Source organism: Echinops telfairi, unplaced genomic scaffold (assembly GCF_000313985.2).
Source record: "Echinops telfairi isolate 266 unplaced genomic scaffold, ASM31398v2 ScPeMD7_1;HRSCAF=3_0, whole genome shotgun sequence".
NCBI lineage: Eukaryota > Metazoa > Chordata > Mammalia > Afrosoricida > Tenrecidae > Echinops > Echinops telfairi.
The window spans coordinates 58,404,513-58,420,974 of record NW_022103896.1 but is presented as its reverse complement, the minus strand read 5'-3'; the positions used below and the strand labels follow the sequence as shown (position 1 = coordinate 58,420,974).

The following is a 16,462-nucleotide window of genomic DNA, read 5'->3' as shown; positions in this document are numbered from 1 at the left end:
GCAAAGTAGCACTTCTGTCTCCTTTGCAGAGGCACACACCCACACCATTCCGCCCCAGAATGGCTGTGGAATTGGACCACTGTCCTCCCGGGCAGCAGCTGAGCACGTTGACCATGGCACCAAGGTCCTCCCACAGAACTATAAGCCAAACAGGAAACAAACCCTTGCCATAGAGTTCATTCTGACTCATAACCACCCTCTGGGGTTTGTGAGGCTGTAAACCTTGATGGGAGCAAATAGTCTCATCTTTCTTCCAATGCTATGAAATTTAAAAAACCAGATAATTTATTATTTCATATCTCTTAATATAATAAAGCCATGATGTTAAATATTTTGAGCTAAATTACACTTAAATGTACAATTTAAAAGTAAATTAGTCTAAAAATCGTTCTTTCTAAAAACACATGTTTCATATGACTACCATAATAACACTTTAATAACAAATTAAGGCGTAAGCATTTCATATAATTTTGCGTTCAGATTCAGTATAGGTATTTTAAAAATATTCACTCATGACTCTCACCTGGCAAGAGGATGCTTCTGAGGGATTATTAATTTCTTTCTTCGGCAGGGTTCACAAGTGCTGGAAATGATGATGGATGCTATGCTATAAATTATAGAATGCACGCAAACTGCTTTAGTGTAAACGTTTCATCCCCAATAAATTCCACAGCTACATTCAGAAAACAAACTTTCATCACAAATTTAAGGAGCTAGAATTTTCTAAGTCATGAGTCCCCTGCGAGAAAATTTGACTAGAATTGATTCTAGATCCTAGTAAAAATCTACTGCCATTGAGTTGATTCTGACTCAGCGTGAACCTACATAGGATTTCCAAGAGTAGAAACCTTTAGGGGAGCAGAGAGTTTCCTCTTTATCTCTCAGACCAGCATGTAGGTTTGGACCACTGGCCTTGCAGAACAACACAATACTTCCTTGGGAAAATGAACTCCACTGAACATCCAGACACAGGTCAAGCAAAGCATAACAATACCGAGTGGCTGGGAGTCAAGCTCAGGAATCCATTTCCCTTTCTGGAAGTTGCATGTGGAAGGCACACAACCAAGCATGTACAGCCCTACAAAAAATAGGAAGCAGGTTGGATTTGGTCCCCAATTTACCAAATGCTTGGATTTTCTGACACATAGCTCATATCCCTGACACAGCATCAGGCAGTGCTTTGTTGTGTTGTACTGCCAGGTTGTGTTGTGCTGTATTCATATGGTCACTATGAGTCAGAACTGACTTGACGGCACCTACCAACACAACAAATGGCTGTGTCAGCAGAGTACTTTGGTAACAAGAGACACAATCACTTTCAATTCCAACTCTTTCAATAACAAGATACCCTAAAATGTCATTTAATGGTCATTTAACTATATTATAAATATAATGCAGCAAATGTAGTGCAGTGGTGTAGTGGGTTATGCTCTGGGCTGCTAACCTCAAGGTTAGCATTTTAAACCACCAGTCAACTCCAAAGGAGAAAATTGAGGCTTTCTACTTCCATAAAGATTTACAGTCTTGGAAACCCACAGGGGCAGTTCTACTCTGCCCTCTAAGGTTTCAATGGGTTGAGTGACTCAATACCGGTCAGCTTTTATTTTTTAAGATGTTTTCATTTTAGAATATTCTAGAATCACAGAAATAAATGCAAAAAGATAAGGCAGAAAATTCATATACGCCGCACTCAGTTTCTCTTCTTCCTTACATATTACTTTAGCAGGAAACATCTGTTATAATGAAGGAGTCAAAATCGACACATTATGACTAATTGAAGTCCACACTTGATTCAGATTGCCATAGTTTTTACCAGAATGTCCTGCTTGTGTTCTAGCATCCAATCCAAGAAGTGATATATTTGGTTTGCTGTATTTTCTAACAGTGGTCCCTCAGCTCGTGTTTTGCCTTCCCAATCCTGAATTACAAGTTACTTCACTGATGTGTGCATGCGTGTGACTGTGCACACACATGAGCATGCGTGCACATCCGTCTGAGAGAAGGCAATGGAATACATGTACAGTACTTAGCTAATTAATGGCAAAATTCTACAAATTACTTTTCTTCTATTCACAAACGTAAAAGAGAAGAGAATATGCTAGCTTCAGTAATCAGAAGTTTTAATTATGAGAAAACTTAAATAGTTATAAAACTTATATAATAATAGGAGGAAGGTAGGGTGGAAAGAAACTGACATTAAGAGAGACCTGAGAACATGGGTTAACAACAGCTAAAAACCAAAATATGCAGCCCAGCTGAGTGGAGCGAGAATTTAAAGAGATAAAAGCAGTTCCCAGGGAACCATAGTAACTCAGAAAACAAAAGGCCGCACCACATGATTTGTTCTCACTAGCTTTACATTTTAAACTAAACCAGAATGCAGTGATCGCTTCCTTGCCAGTATTTGTATAAAACATTTCCCAAACAAAGATGATTCATCTTACTCTGAAATGAATTGTTAGCTCACAACAGAGAATGTGAGAGCATTTGCATCCCTACAGAAATGCCAAACATTTTACTCAGTCTGATGCTATACTATAAATAGGGAAATGCCAATGCTAAAAATGTTCTCCAAGTTGTCAAACACAGTTCTTTAGCATCTACTTTGTAGTTACAAATGACTTGTACTTCCAAAGTTTGAAAAAGAAAGCTATTTGCAATTTACTGAGAAATGTAGTGGCTTACATCAACTACATTCAAATCCACTGCCACGGAGTCTGCCCTGATTCAGAATAAAAAACCAAGAACCAAACTCACTGCCATCGAGTCCACACGGACTCACAGTGACCCTATAGGGCAGGCTAGACCCGTGCCTGCAAGGTTCTGAGACTGCAACTCTTGGCAGGAGGAGAAAACTGCATCTTTCTCCAGGAGAGTGGCTGGTGGTTTTGAACTGCTGACCTTGTTCTTAGCAGCCCAGCTGGGAACCAGCATGCCTGCAAGGCTCTGACTCATTATATCCCTCCTTAGATAGGATTTTCGAGGCTATAAATCTTTATGGGAATAGTTAAGTCTCATCAATGTCCGATTGGGTGGCTGGTGGGTTTGAACTACCAACCTTGGAGTTAGCAGTCCAATGCTTACCTGGCAGTGTTTTTTTTCCTTTCATCATCTCTATTGAAATGCTTCTTTGGATATTTACTAAAGTTTTTGTAAACAGTTGTTACTTTGATGACCAAACTTAAAACCAAACACTGCCATTGAGTTGATTCTGACTCATAATGACTCTGTAGGACAGGGTAGAACTGCCCCTGTGAGTTTTTGAGACTGTAACTCTTTACAGAAGTATAAAGCCCCATTGCATTTTTATGCTGATAACTGGAGCAGCGAAACCATGTTAATATTATTGGAAAACTGCTGTGGCTTGAAATAATTAGGAAATTGGTTAGATACATTTGGCTGCATAAATTGCTTACTGTAAGGAAGATAAATCAATAGCACTGTCAGAACTTGAAAATGAGTGTACCTACCAACAAGGGGGTACAAATAATGCCCATTTTTAAGAAGATGAGAAAATTACATTTAGAAATTTGAACTTTTTTTTTTTAAGACTTCTTAGGAAGCTCTGACTTTGGTTTTCTAAGAACAATGACTAGGGGAATGCCGCTGGTTGACTGATTTCAAGAGAGCACACAATCTATGTCCATTCTGCACAAGAACCTAGTCAGACGGCGACTGGTGAGACATGCTGAAGCCCGGCCTTCTCCTGAAGAGGTGCTCCCTGGTATTCCCTGAGCGAGGCAGGCCAAGAGTGGTGTATAGTATTCTCTCTGAATAACTGACTATACCGTTTTAATCTTCCTCCTGCAACTCACCACACCCGAGAAGCGCCAATTACCAATCATATACTCAAGAATGGAAAAGTTCCCTTTAAATGGAATAGAAATCACAATTACAATATCTTTTTTCCTGACTTCATTAAACGCTTCACCTGTTTCGACTCGCAGTCAGTCTTGCAAACTCTCATGGGAGATACTTTAATTATTTAAAAGATCTTATAGAAGATAAGAAAGGCCTTATGTAAAATTACTTTATTGTAGATTGTCATTATTATTTCATTATGAAATTCATTTAAATCGAAATTTTAATAACTCTGTTGACTTTTTTCCATTTAACAAGTGATATGCCATTTAATTTACTTTAAATTCGTTATATAATAAAATGCATGACTTAAAAAATTATAATGGTAGCTTGGCATAAACTCACTGCTATGGGGTTGATGTTGACTCACAGCCACACTACAGGACAGATTAGAGCTGAGCCTGGGTGTTTCTGCAACTGTAGGCCTTTACAGGTGTAGAAATCCCCATCTTTCTCCCGAGGAGCGGCTGGTAGTTTTGGACCACTGACCCTGCGGATGACAGCCCAATGAGTAACACTATTGCCACCAGGGCTTTCTGTAGATTGGTTTATGTTCAGTTCAAAACCAAAATTCCAAGCCTGTTGCCATTTCAGTCGACTCATGGAAACCCCACAGCATGGTTCTTCCATACGGCGTACAGAGCTCGGAGTCTTTAAAGAAGCAGACTGCCCCACCTCCCTCCGGAGGAGAAATGGCTTGTTGATTTGAAGTGTCAACCTTTCGGTTAGGAGCTGCGAATTTCCACCACTGCACCACTAAGGCCAGCTCCTCATATGTGTGGTTAGGGCACCAGACATGTGGTTCAAGCTCTATTTAATACGTCAGGGTATCAAATAGACAAAAGTTGATTTTATTAACTAATGTATGGGTATCAGGCATGGTAGACAAAAATAATTTACTTGAAATAATAAAAGAACAGGATAAAAAGTTTCAGATTATTTGTAAACATTTTGCTATAATTAATATATTGAATACGTAGATGGTAACTGTTTCTAATAAATTATAAATGAGCATCATTAGTGTTTTATCATTGAATTTTAGGCCCATAAAATACCCTAGCAAGCTAAAATTAAGCTTGGAAATATATTAACATTTTTTTTACATTACATTACATTATTTACAATAACAATAATACAAAAACACCAATGAAACCACCATACAGCTAATGTTTTAGGGAATAATATATTACCATTATTATGGACCCTATATATAAATTTTGACTAGATGACTTTAGTTTTTAAGTCTGATGAAGATCATTTTGAAGTGTTCATCAAGTTCCTATTGCATTACTGTTTTCTATGCTTACTGTCGTACTGTCTTTAAGCAATAATTGAACTAATGTATAAAGGTAACAGTACATGGCAAATTGTAAAAAAAAAAAAAAAACACGTTTATCTTCAGCTACTTGAAGAAGTCTTTCAGCTGTACTGTTTTCTATAACAAATATTTGAAAAATCATTTATTTCCAAACAGAACTTAGATTTGAAACTTTTATCACCTGAACAATGTTCCTACCCAGGGACACCTTGGAATCCCAATGGCCTGTGCAGTAGCGGTGAGAATCCCTGATCCTCACTGTCACAAAGGAGAAGAAGGAAAAAGAATGGGACTTGCAGATAGAGAGCAGATGTAAGGATGCACCTTCTCCACCTGAAGAACAATCCAGCCTTTGGGTCTCTCATCACAGAACCTCCCCCCCCGTTCTGGAGAACACTCTGGAGCCCAGAGAGGGAGGAGTCCACCATCCCGCCTACAGTCACGTGTACAACAAATGTGTCATGGCACCATGAATGAGAATGGTGCAGCCACCACTGGCTAGGAAGAACAGCTAGTGGGGGTTCTAAACCTGTTTGGGGCCATTTTGTCAGAGAGCCAGAATTTCTACCTGAAACACCAAATGCCACAGAATTAAAAAGCATGGGGAAAATGTTGGCTCATGGTTACAAACAATGATTTCTCCTGTTTGTGTGTAGGTTAGGACTCTGTGAATCATGAAACTGTAATTCTATTTATTTTTTTCAAGCTATTCACTAGAAAGCATAGAACAAGAATTCTGCCCCATCTCTACTGGAGAATCCTGTAGGGGATCTCAGGGATTCCATTTGGTTTAGTAGCCTCTCTCCTTCTTCCATCTTTCCTACTTGGCATTCCTTGTACCTCATTTTACCTTGACCTAGAAAAGGCACCCTGGTGGCATAGTGGGGTACTCATTAGACTGCTAACCGCAAGGTCAGTTGTTCCAACCCACAAGCTGCTCCTCCAGAGAAAGATAAGGCTTTCTGCTCTCAATGATTTACAGCCTCTGAAACCCAAAGGGGCAGTTCTACTCAAGGCTACATGGCTGCTAACGGTGTGAATGGATTCAAAGGCAGCGTTTGATTTGTTTTGGTTTTGCTTTTTAAGGAACCCTGGTGGTTCCTAAAGTGGTCAAAGCACTCAGCAGTTACCTGCAAAGTCATCCATTCAAACTCCACTGTTAAGAAAGATGTGGAAGTCTACTTCCAAAGATGATGTCTTTGGAAATTTTATGGGGCACAGTTCTTCCCTGTCTTATAAGAACATGTGAGTTGGAATCCACTTGATGATAATGGTTTGGGGTTTGCTTTTGGTTTGTTTTATTTTTAACTTGGAGTCATTAGGAAGTGCAGTTAATGAGCTCAGCCGCTAACCAATGGTTTGCTGGTTTGAGTTCACCAAACAAAGACAGGCCCAACGATGTAATCTGAAGAAACAGGGCCCACGACCACACTGTAGAGCACAGTTTACTTTGACCCACAGGGGTTGCCATGAACTACAGGAAACTTGATGGCAACTGTTTGTTTATTTAACTACTCTACAGTGGCGCATTGTCTCTTGTTTCTGATTTTTAAAGTCCTTCTGAAACATAAACACCAAGAAGATGGAAATAGCTCAGATAAACCAGTTCTAGCCTCTAGATTTTACGATTAAAGATATGAAGCCCCAAGGTCTCCAAGACTATTGCTTTAAAGATGGGCTATATTTTAGATATCCTTAATATAGTTCATTGAGTCCCCACCCACCCACCCCCACCCCCGGAAAAACTGGTCTTTCCTAGGACTATAGATTCTCTTGTCTCCCCTGTTCTCAAGAAAAGCATTGCCCAAGAGACATTGATAGAAGTCTACTCCCAGAGGGTGGGGTGGGGAGGACATGTCTGTTGTGCCATAAATTTGGGAAATGCTATACTCTACATCCTACCTTGGAGAGTCGCAAGATATATTAGCATTTTGAAATTCCCACACATCCAGTAACAAGAAAATGAACTTAACTTTAACTCATGCCTCCCACACATGTCTGATCAAAACCAGACTTTTTATTTCCTTTTCTCTTGAAGGCAAGTTCGGAAGGGAGTGAATACAGCCTTTGAGAAGTGCCAGGTTATAGCAAGGCCTCCGGAAGACAACTGCTTTCCCATGGAGAGTGGAAGAGAGGAATTTCAGATGTCTTTCCATGGTCACATCCTCCTGGATACTGGTTGCTCTCAGCCTTGGCAACCTTTACTACACTGCTGGCCTCATGGCCCCCACAGGTCCAAGGAAAGGCCCAATCCAATTCAGAACAGGGTTGGAGAACGAGCTACCGCAACAACCACGCTGGCTTTGTTCCAGCGCTGCTTGGAGGTGATCCTACGCAAGCATGAAGTCCAGACGTAGGACACTGCCACCTCTGGGTCAAAGTGCCTGTAGTTCTGCGTTTGCCACACACCATCTACTCGGTATCAGCTTTGGCTGGGGACACAGAGTCCTAACCCCTGGACTTTAGCGTAGAGAGCCTGGCCGTTAACTTTGTCATTACTCTCACTACCAGTGGGAACTTGGATATGTTATTTGCTTAGTTTCCTGGTGTGTGTATACTACAAATACCACGAGCGGGCATCTCCAATGACCAGAAACCTATTGTCTTACAGGTTAGGACAGGGGACCTCAAACTTTTTAAACAGGGGGCCAGTTCACTGTCTCTCAGACCGGTTGGAGGGCCGGACTATAGTTTTTAAAAAAAACCCACTATGAACAAATTCCTATGCATACTGCACATATCTTATTTTGAAGTAAAAAAACCAATAGGGCAAAAACACTCAGCCTGCCGCATGTGGCCCGTGGGCCATAGTTTGAGGACGCCTGGTTTAGGAAGTGAGACTTCTGAATTTAGGGTCCTGGCTCTAGGGAAAGGCTGTCCACTTTGGGGGGTAATTTCTTGACTCTGCTTCTGAGCAGTCCTTTGGAGATCTCCAAATGGCACAATCTTTCCTCTACTTTTGCTACATTGTTTCTGGTGGTGTAGTGGTTTTGAGTTGGGCTGTGATCCAAAAGGTCAGCAGTTTGAAACCACCAGCTTCCCTGAGGGAGTAGAAAAACCAAAGTTTCTACTCTTGTAAAGAGTTACAGTCTTGGAAACTCAAAAGGGCAGTTCTATCCTGTGCTATAAGGTTACTGTGAATTGGCATCGACTTGTTAGCAGTGAGTTTGTCTCTGTGCCTAATATTTATTTTTTCTATCTCAAAGGTTATCAGGTTTAGGATACACCCTCCACTGGCGTGGCCTCATTAACATAACAAAGAAAACCCTGTTTCTAACGGGCTTACATCTAAGGTATAACCGAAAAGCTCACTGCCACTGAGTCGATTACAACTCACAGGTTTCTCAGAAACCAACCCTATGTAGGGTTTCTGAGCATGTTAATTTTGATAAGAACAGATAGCACCTCATTTTTTTGTTCTAGAACAGTGGGTGGGTTTGAACCGATGACCTTGAGGTTAGCAGCTGAAAGCCTAACCCACAGAGGTTCAGATTTCCACACACATGAGGGGGCCTTCAAGTTATTCATAGAGAAATGAACCTAATACTAGTGGATTTTCCCATAAGCCCATGTCAATCCCTAACAGTCAACATCTCTGAGCTTTAGTTCTGTATGTTGGGAATAAATAGTAATTATACTTTGTCGGATCATTAGGTGGGTGATATGGATCAATAGTTTCAAAGTGCTTAAAACAGTGCTTGCTTCACATGTAAGTAAAATATAACTTAACTGTTTAATAAAATTTGTCATTAGCCATGAACACCAAATTTCTGTTGGGATACATTTCTTTTCATGATAAACAAAGAAAACAATATAACATCGGTGAAAACAGGACCTTCCCTTCTCTTCATTTTAAGAAAGCCTATCCTGACCAGCTCTAAGGCTACCACTGAGGCCAGCCGGGGCACTCTGCCAGCGAGTGCCCACTGCTTTCTGGAGGGCTGTGTTTGCATGTTCTGTGGGGCCGGATTGTCATTAGTGTATGCTAATGACCAGGCTTCCTGTACAGTGGTTCCCAGGGATTCAAACAGAGCAGGAGCAAGGAGGCAGGACCGAAGGCATGGCTGCCACTCACAGAGGACCCTGCAATTACCCTGCAAGTGGCGCCTCCCCAGGGCTCTAAGTCCGGCTTCCACAGCCCGTCTGAGCAGAGCTTCTGCGCAGCCGAGGAGGGTCTTACCCTGCTTGGCTTCCTTCAGTAAGCCGGACCTCAGTAGTTAAGTCGGAGAAAATAAAAATGACTTTAGGATTAAGACAATTCAACTACTCCACCTGGATAGACACAATATGGGAAATAATCTGGTAATGTGTGGCTAATTTTTCTAGATTGCTGTGTCTTTCAAACAGCTTATTTCCTTGAAATAATCACATATATTGATTGAAAAGGATTATACAACAAGTGCCTTTTAAGAGGCTGAGAAACTTTGAAATTATGAATTTGAATAATGCTACAAATAGCATAGAATCTGCTTTAATGATAAAAGATGAATTCATTGATTAAATGAAAAGCTAAGGATTTAATCTAAGGTATACTGATACTACTATTGTTCTGCTAATTACGGTTTTGTGTCAACTTGGCTGGCTCAGAAACGTTACTGGTTAGCAGTTAAGACACAGGAATCTTCCAGTTTGTTGTACTGTGGTGGCGTGTGTGTTGCTGTGCTGCCGGAAGCTGTGTCACTGGTACTTCGAATCCCAGCAAGGTCACCCAAAGTGACAAGCTTCAGCAGAGCTTCCAGACCAACAACAGACTACAGAGAAGGACTAGCTGTCCACGTCAGAGGAATTAGTGCCTGAAAACCTTATGGCTGGTATCCAAACACTGTCTTGTCAGAACACACTGAAGGCCGGCTACAGTGGAAGCAGAACACAGAATGGAAGAGCAGCAGAGGGCTGTCAGACAGCGTGCTCGAGGCCGAGCCCGGCAGGTCTGAAGGCAGGACATGGAGTAAAGCCGGTGAGAGCAAAGCCTTTGAGACCTTCACGTGCTGCTGGGGCACCACTCAAAATGAGAAGAAACAGTTGCATATGCAAATTAGTCATCGGAACTTGGAACGTACAAAGCGTGAATCTAGGAAATTGAAAGTTGTTATAAATGAAATGGAACACATAGGATCGATAACCTAGGCATCAGTGAGCTTACATGGACTGGTAGTGGCCACTTGGAATCAGAAAATCACATGGCTTATCATGCCAGGAATGCCAGATTTGAGAGGAATGGTATTATGTTCATCATCAAAAGGAACATTTCAAGATGTATCTTGAAGTACAATGCTCTCTGTGATAGGGTATCTATCCACATATTGAGCAGTACTTTGTTCTCTTGTACATAGGGTTGCTATGGGTCAGAGCCAATTGCATGGTATCTAACAACAACAACAAGATCCATGATGCGAGCTAGCATGATGTAATTGCTTCCACAATGAGATCTGCTAGGAACAATCAATTGAGAGGACATTTCCTTCTGGGTGTGACCTGCTTGCAAGATAAGTGGATGATGGATGCTTTGGAATGTTTGCTTGCTTTTTGCTGGGTCTCGATCCTGGAATCAGTTTGTCCTCTGATCTCCAGTTCTTTGGACTTGACCCAGGGCCTTGCCTTATTGCCTGCCCATCCTGGGAGTTGTCAGGAGTTTGCCATATTGCTTGCCAATCTTGGCTGGAATAGAAGCCTTCTAGAAGGCTGCTGTTTGATCTGTTGATTTGGATTCATTGACCTCTGTAGTTACTCGAGTCAAAGATGTCTCCAGCCTGACATCTGACCATCAGACTTGGAATTTGTCTACCTCTCAATGTGTGAGCCACTTCCTTGATATAAGCTTTATATATATATTTGCTTCTCTAGAGGACTCAAGCTAAGATAATCACTATTATCATTTATAAAATCATATAATTTATATTGTATAATTCTTCTTCTCTTCTAGTAACAGAAACACAGGACATGGGTGGTCCATTGATGGAAATTTTCCACTGCATGTGGGAGGCCCACGTTGTATTCCTGGCTGATGTATCTCATGTACATCTCTTGGCTGGAGGCTTTTGTGTTGCTATGATGCTGAAGAGGTTTCACTGAAGTTTTCAGATCAAGATTTTGAAAATGGCTTTGTGGTCCACTACAAGAAATCAGCCAATGAATAGCTTGTGGATCACAATGGCCTGATCTACAACCACCAATCACAAGAAGCATTTTGTTCAGTTGTACAAGGGGTTACCATGAGTCAGGGTGACTCAATGCCAGCCAGTAAGAGAAACATACACACACACTCACTCAGGGTGACTCAATGCCAGCCAGTAAGAGAAACATACACACACACACACACACACACACACACACACACACGAAGTCAGTGCCAGCCAGGGCCCCAAAGAAAGCATTTCATTTCATTGCATGGTCCCTCTGCCTGGGGAGAGGTGTGAGAGACAAAAACGCAGTTTCAAGAAGCAAAGGAGCCCACTGTCAATCTTGGCTTAAATTTATGTTGGTTCAATTTCCAACATAGGGTCTGAATGCTATTTTGAACTTTCACTTTTAGCAGTTGTTGCGTTTCAAGTTCTGATTGCTTATGAGGCATGGGGTCGCGATGTCCCTACATCTCTGAACCCACCTTCATCTCTCTCTCTCAGGCAGGGCCCCTTTGCTTCAGTGAATCATTGGGTGGCACCCACAGGTGACTTCTCCTTAGCACTGACATGTGAACGCTAATATAAGACGGATGTGTGTGGAAAACAAGAAGACGTGGACAACAAAGCGGGTCTGAAGTTTTCACAGTCGATTTCTACGTTGTCATGGTTTAAATTTGGGTCCCCACAGCATGTCCACAGTATACTGCTATCTTAAAGACTTCTTCATGCAATACAAGCACGTCCAATGTGGAAGAAAATATCACTTCAAACGAAACCACTTCTTGAAATTACGTCTTGCGTCTACAGCAATGGATGCTAGATATTTATTTCTTTAGTTCCTAAGCTGATCTATTGCTTAGCATTTTGAGATCCATCACTGCTCTGCTATTTTGCCATTCTGTATGCACAGCACAGAGTCCTGCCAAGCCTATTACAGTGAGCAAACAATGTCTTCTCTGTCAGAACAGCGAATGAATAGTATCACAGAGTCCTCCCCTAATGCACAGCCTGCATTCCCTCCTCCCCCAGCCGCCTCAGACGGGAACAGCCGTGGTGAGGATGGAGCGGGAAAACCCCATCTCCTTCTGCCCTGCTGGAATCCCCTTCTAGAACAGTGAGCACAAGTCACGTCAATGCCCACTTCCAAACGCAGAGTTGACCCGTGTATTTTCCGCTAAGTTGGCTCCTGTAATGTGTGTGTGTGTGTGTGTGTGTGTGTGTGTGTGTGTGTGTTTCAGTGTGTGAGTACACAGCATCTTTATCAGGAAGGAAGCACAACTTTCACCAGATACAACTTCTGGGCTCAGTCACAGACTGTTTTAGCGACAGCTGAGCAGCACCAGGGAACATCACAGAAAGCACACAGCCACTCAGGTTAAAATACTGGCAGCTGATTCGTGAAGGCTGAAGCTAGGTCCTCGGCTGCTTCTGTTAAGCTTGGTTCCTGGGAAGCTCACGACTCACACAGAAAGCGCCCGAGTGACCCCATGGGCGGCCAGCAGATTGCTCTTTGCCCCTGCTCTCCCCGCTTTGCTCTTTCTCACGCCCACATCCTCCCCCCACCCAAAGAAGCACCAGGAATATAATCTCCCAAACCCGAACCTTGTGGCGCGTTTGCCACACACCAGCAAGGCTGCCTTCGTCGGCACTTTCACAGAAGTCCTGCCTGGGGTTCTGCAAGTGTTCGCTGGTGGGAAAGAGCGGCACAGGTGTCTTTCCCCCCAGTGGGGTGTGTTTGTGTGTGTGTGTTGGGAGGGCGACGACGGGACAGCGTCTATTTTTTTTAATCTTAACCTCTAACATCCATGACCCAAGTCTTCCCTCATAAAGGAAGACATGCTATGTTTGTCACAAACCACACTGGCTTTTGTCTGGGTTTTCATGTGTCTGAGAGAGAGACGTGAAGGAAGAACGACCGCTTCCTGTGCCTGCAGCGGCGGATATCTGAAGTTCAGTCCAGCTGAAGGAGCCCTCGGATTCTGATGGGTTTCTCCCAGTAACACCATTCGAGGAGGTTGCCGGAGGCACCAAGGACTCTGCTTTCGTGAGAGAGAGAGAGAGAGAGAGAGAGAGAGAGAGAGAGAGAGAGAGAGAGAGAGAGAGAGAGTGTGTGTGTGTGTCTGCCTGCCTCGCCTCCCACCTCCATCCCCAGATCACTCTAAGTTTGTATTAGACAAAACACAGCTAAATGTTTGTGTGTTCGGAACCACTGCCAAGTGCAAATTCTAATGATGTGCTGCTTCGCTGGCTCACGGAGATGGTTTACCTTGGAGAGACGCCCAGCCACGGATTTGCAGTTCCAGCAATGGTGAAAGGTCACGGTGGCGAGAGCCCTTTCCTCTTCTTTCTTGGCCTGTAACCCAACAGAGAGAAAGTTAGACAGGAGGCAGATGGAGCCAGACTGTGAAAGGACTTGTCCGGGTCTCTCAAAACAGGTCGGAAACGTATTGCTCCACTCCGAGTGCTGGAGTCCTCCCTGAGCCAGTGGCCCGCTGTAGTAAACAGGTGAAAATATTGCTCTGAAAGGGCAGTCGAGTGCACAGTTATCAAATACAATGTCATGATCTTAATTCTTTTTATTAGTTCAATGATACATCCATGTATGATGTAATATGAACATTCAAATGACGGTGACCTGAAATTGAGATGAAATGGGTGGGGTTTTTTGCTTTAAAAAAAAAAATCATTTTATTGGGGCTTATATAACTCATCACAATCCGTACATACATCCATTGTATGTCGAGCACATTTGTACATTTGTTGCCCTTATCCGTCTCAAAACATTTGCTTTCTACTTAACCCCTTGGTATCAGCTCCTCATTTTTGTTTTTTCATTAGAAGATCATTTTACTGGGGGTTCTTACAACTCATTATAATCCATACATCAGTTGTATCAGGCATATTTGTACATGTGTTGCCATCATTCTTTTCTAGACATTTACTTTCTATTGAGCCCTTGGGATCAGCTCCTCTTTTTTCCCTCCCCCTTCCTACCCTTGTGAACCCTTGATTATAAATTATTATTATTTGAAACAAGTGGTTTATGTGAAAGAGCATTTACATGCTTTAGTAAACTGTGATTCCATTCTGAAAATGTCTTATGAAAGGAATCGTGTTGTGTGGACAGTGGGGCCTGGAAGCTAGGCAGCTCTACTCTCAAGTGGTCCCCTCCTCCCCATTTCATCCCTGCCAACAGTAGGCAACCACAGGGGGGCACTTCTCTTGCTTTTCCCAGATTAATCAGTGCTTCTTAGCCCCAGTCCTCTCTGGGCTTTGCTCCAGTTTGGGAGCTCTACATTTTTTCCACCTCTCCACTTCTCTTTCCACACTCCAAAATATGATCTCCCGTATTGAGCATCAACTTTTAGGTAGGATATCATGATAGGTGCTGTATGAAGAGGAGTGGGAGAGAGGGAGCAGAATGAATAAACACGTGTTCTTCTTCTGCAGAAATTAGTCAAGTTCTTGACAAGGATGGGGAGCTTCCCAATTATTTAAACAGGCTGAGGCAACAGTCATTTTTAATCCAAACAGAGGTGAAGATGCGAGGAGGAGTTGCATCACAGAATCTATGAGTGGCTCTAATTATTGTTACACTCGGCCGCGCAATGCAAGGCTGCTCGTTTGCATCCGCCAAGGAGGTGTTGGAAAAGGCCTGGTGATCTACTTCTGAAAGCCTGCAGGGCACAGCACAATGCTGCAAACCACAGTCATGAAATACAATTCTATCCGGGGCGGGAGTCGCTGGAGAGCTGGATTCCACACAGTAGCTACTGTGTTTTTCTGGCTTGCTTTTGCTTCTTAATAGTCATACCTATTGGCGTTCTTTTGACCACATATTAGCATCTTAGACTGAGTAGTGCTTTCTCTCCTCCCTGAGTCAGATTACTTATATTTTCTTCAGAGATACCTATTGTTTCCTCGACTGTTATCATGTGAGAAACGGCTGTCTTTTGTTTTCTGCTGTGTTCAGGTACACTATTATTTTCACATTTTTAATAGGTGTTAAAAGATCAGAGCAAGACATACAATCATGGGCTGTTTTCTTCCAGCCCTGCTCCAGATTACCCAACTGTCAATCACACCAACTAAGAGGGCAGGGCTTCCGCACAGGTGGGGGTTTGACCTACAAGGGCCTTTCTTGGGCCATCGTTTTACTCTTCCATTACATTTCAAATAATCTTCTGCAGAACCATAAAAATATATGTATAAAAAAAAGATATGTATATGTGGACTCACACTGTAAACTTGTCTATGCTCTCATGGTCAATCCTGGATAACTTGCTTTAATGAGTGAGAAACCTGAGCAAGATTTGATGATCTAAATCAGATGGGTGCATTGAAGGTAAAAAAGAGAAGAACGTGTGTCTTACTATGCCCAAGAGTACTAATAACCCAAACCACACTCACTGCCATGGGGTCGATTCTGATGCAAGCAACCCTGGGGCTTTAAGCTGAGACGAGACCTCTTTACAGGAGTAGAAGTGCCATCTTTCTTCCATGGAACAGCTGGTGGTTTTGAACTGCTAACTTCATGAGTAGCAGCCCAGCGTGTAACCCACTACACCACCATGGCTCAATAAGACTAATATGTATTAGAAATAATATGTCTAGATATCCCCTGCCTATGAGTACAGAGCCTGCTTTGAACGTTGAAAACATGACTTCAAAATATGGATAAACACCAGGTTAAGTGACAGAAGCTGCTCACAAAGAACTCACATGGTCTATGATTCCATCTACACAGAATGTCATAATCCGGAAAATATATAAATTAGTGGTTGCTCAGGGCAAGCAGGCAGGGATAGGGAAATTGGGAGGAATAGCTAAGGGTTGTAGACATTCTTTTTGTATTTATTATTCTTTTTGAAGTGATGGAAATGGTCTATCATTGTGATGGCTGCAGAACTCTATTAAGATGCCAAACAACATTGAATTTCAATTATACATTTTAAATGGATAAGTTGCATGGCAGGTGAATCATATTTCAATTGGGCTTTTACAAAAAAAGCATCTAAAGACATGTGTACACTATACTGCCTTATATTTTCTAGATCACTCATAAACAAGTCTGGGGAAACCAAGTGTAAGGTTAGCTAGAATCATCCGAGTTGTAGCACTGAAGCAGATGGACTGGCTATCATGTTCTGACTGAGACAAG

The 16,462-nt window shown here is 42.3% G+C and overlaps 1 protein-coding gene across 2 annotated transcripts in view; it reads right to left on the bottom strand.

The window, feature by feature from the left end:
• PAG1 (phosphoprotein membrane anchor with glycosphingolipid microdomains 1) overlaps window positions 1-16,462 on the bottom strand; it is a 118,068-nt gene that overhangs the window by 54,817 nt on the left and 46,789 nt on the right. Inside the window, exons 2-3 of one of the 2 annotated variants that reach the window (XM_045287557.1) lie at window positions 13,568-13,654; window positions 4,207-4,351 (exon numbers count right to left, since the gene is read on the bottom strand). The gene's annotated coding sequence lies outside the window, so the exon portion shown is untranslated. Of the gene's footprint in view, window positions 1-4,206; window positions 4,352-13,567; window positions 13,655-16,462 lie in introns of those variants that run through there. The other variant, XM_004697499.3, reaches the window with a different exon arrangement.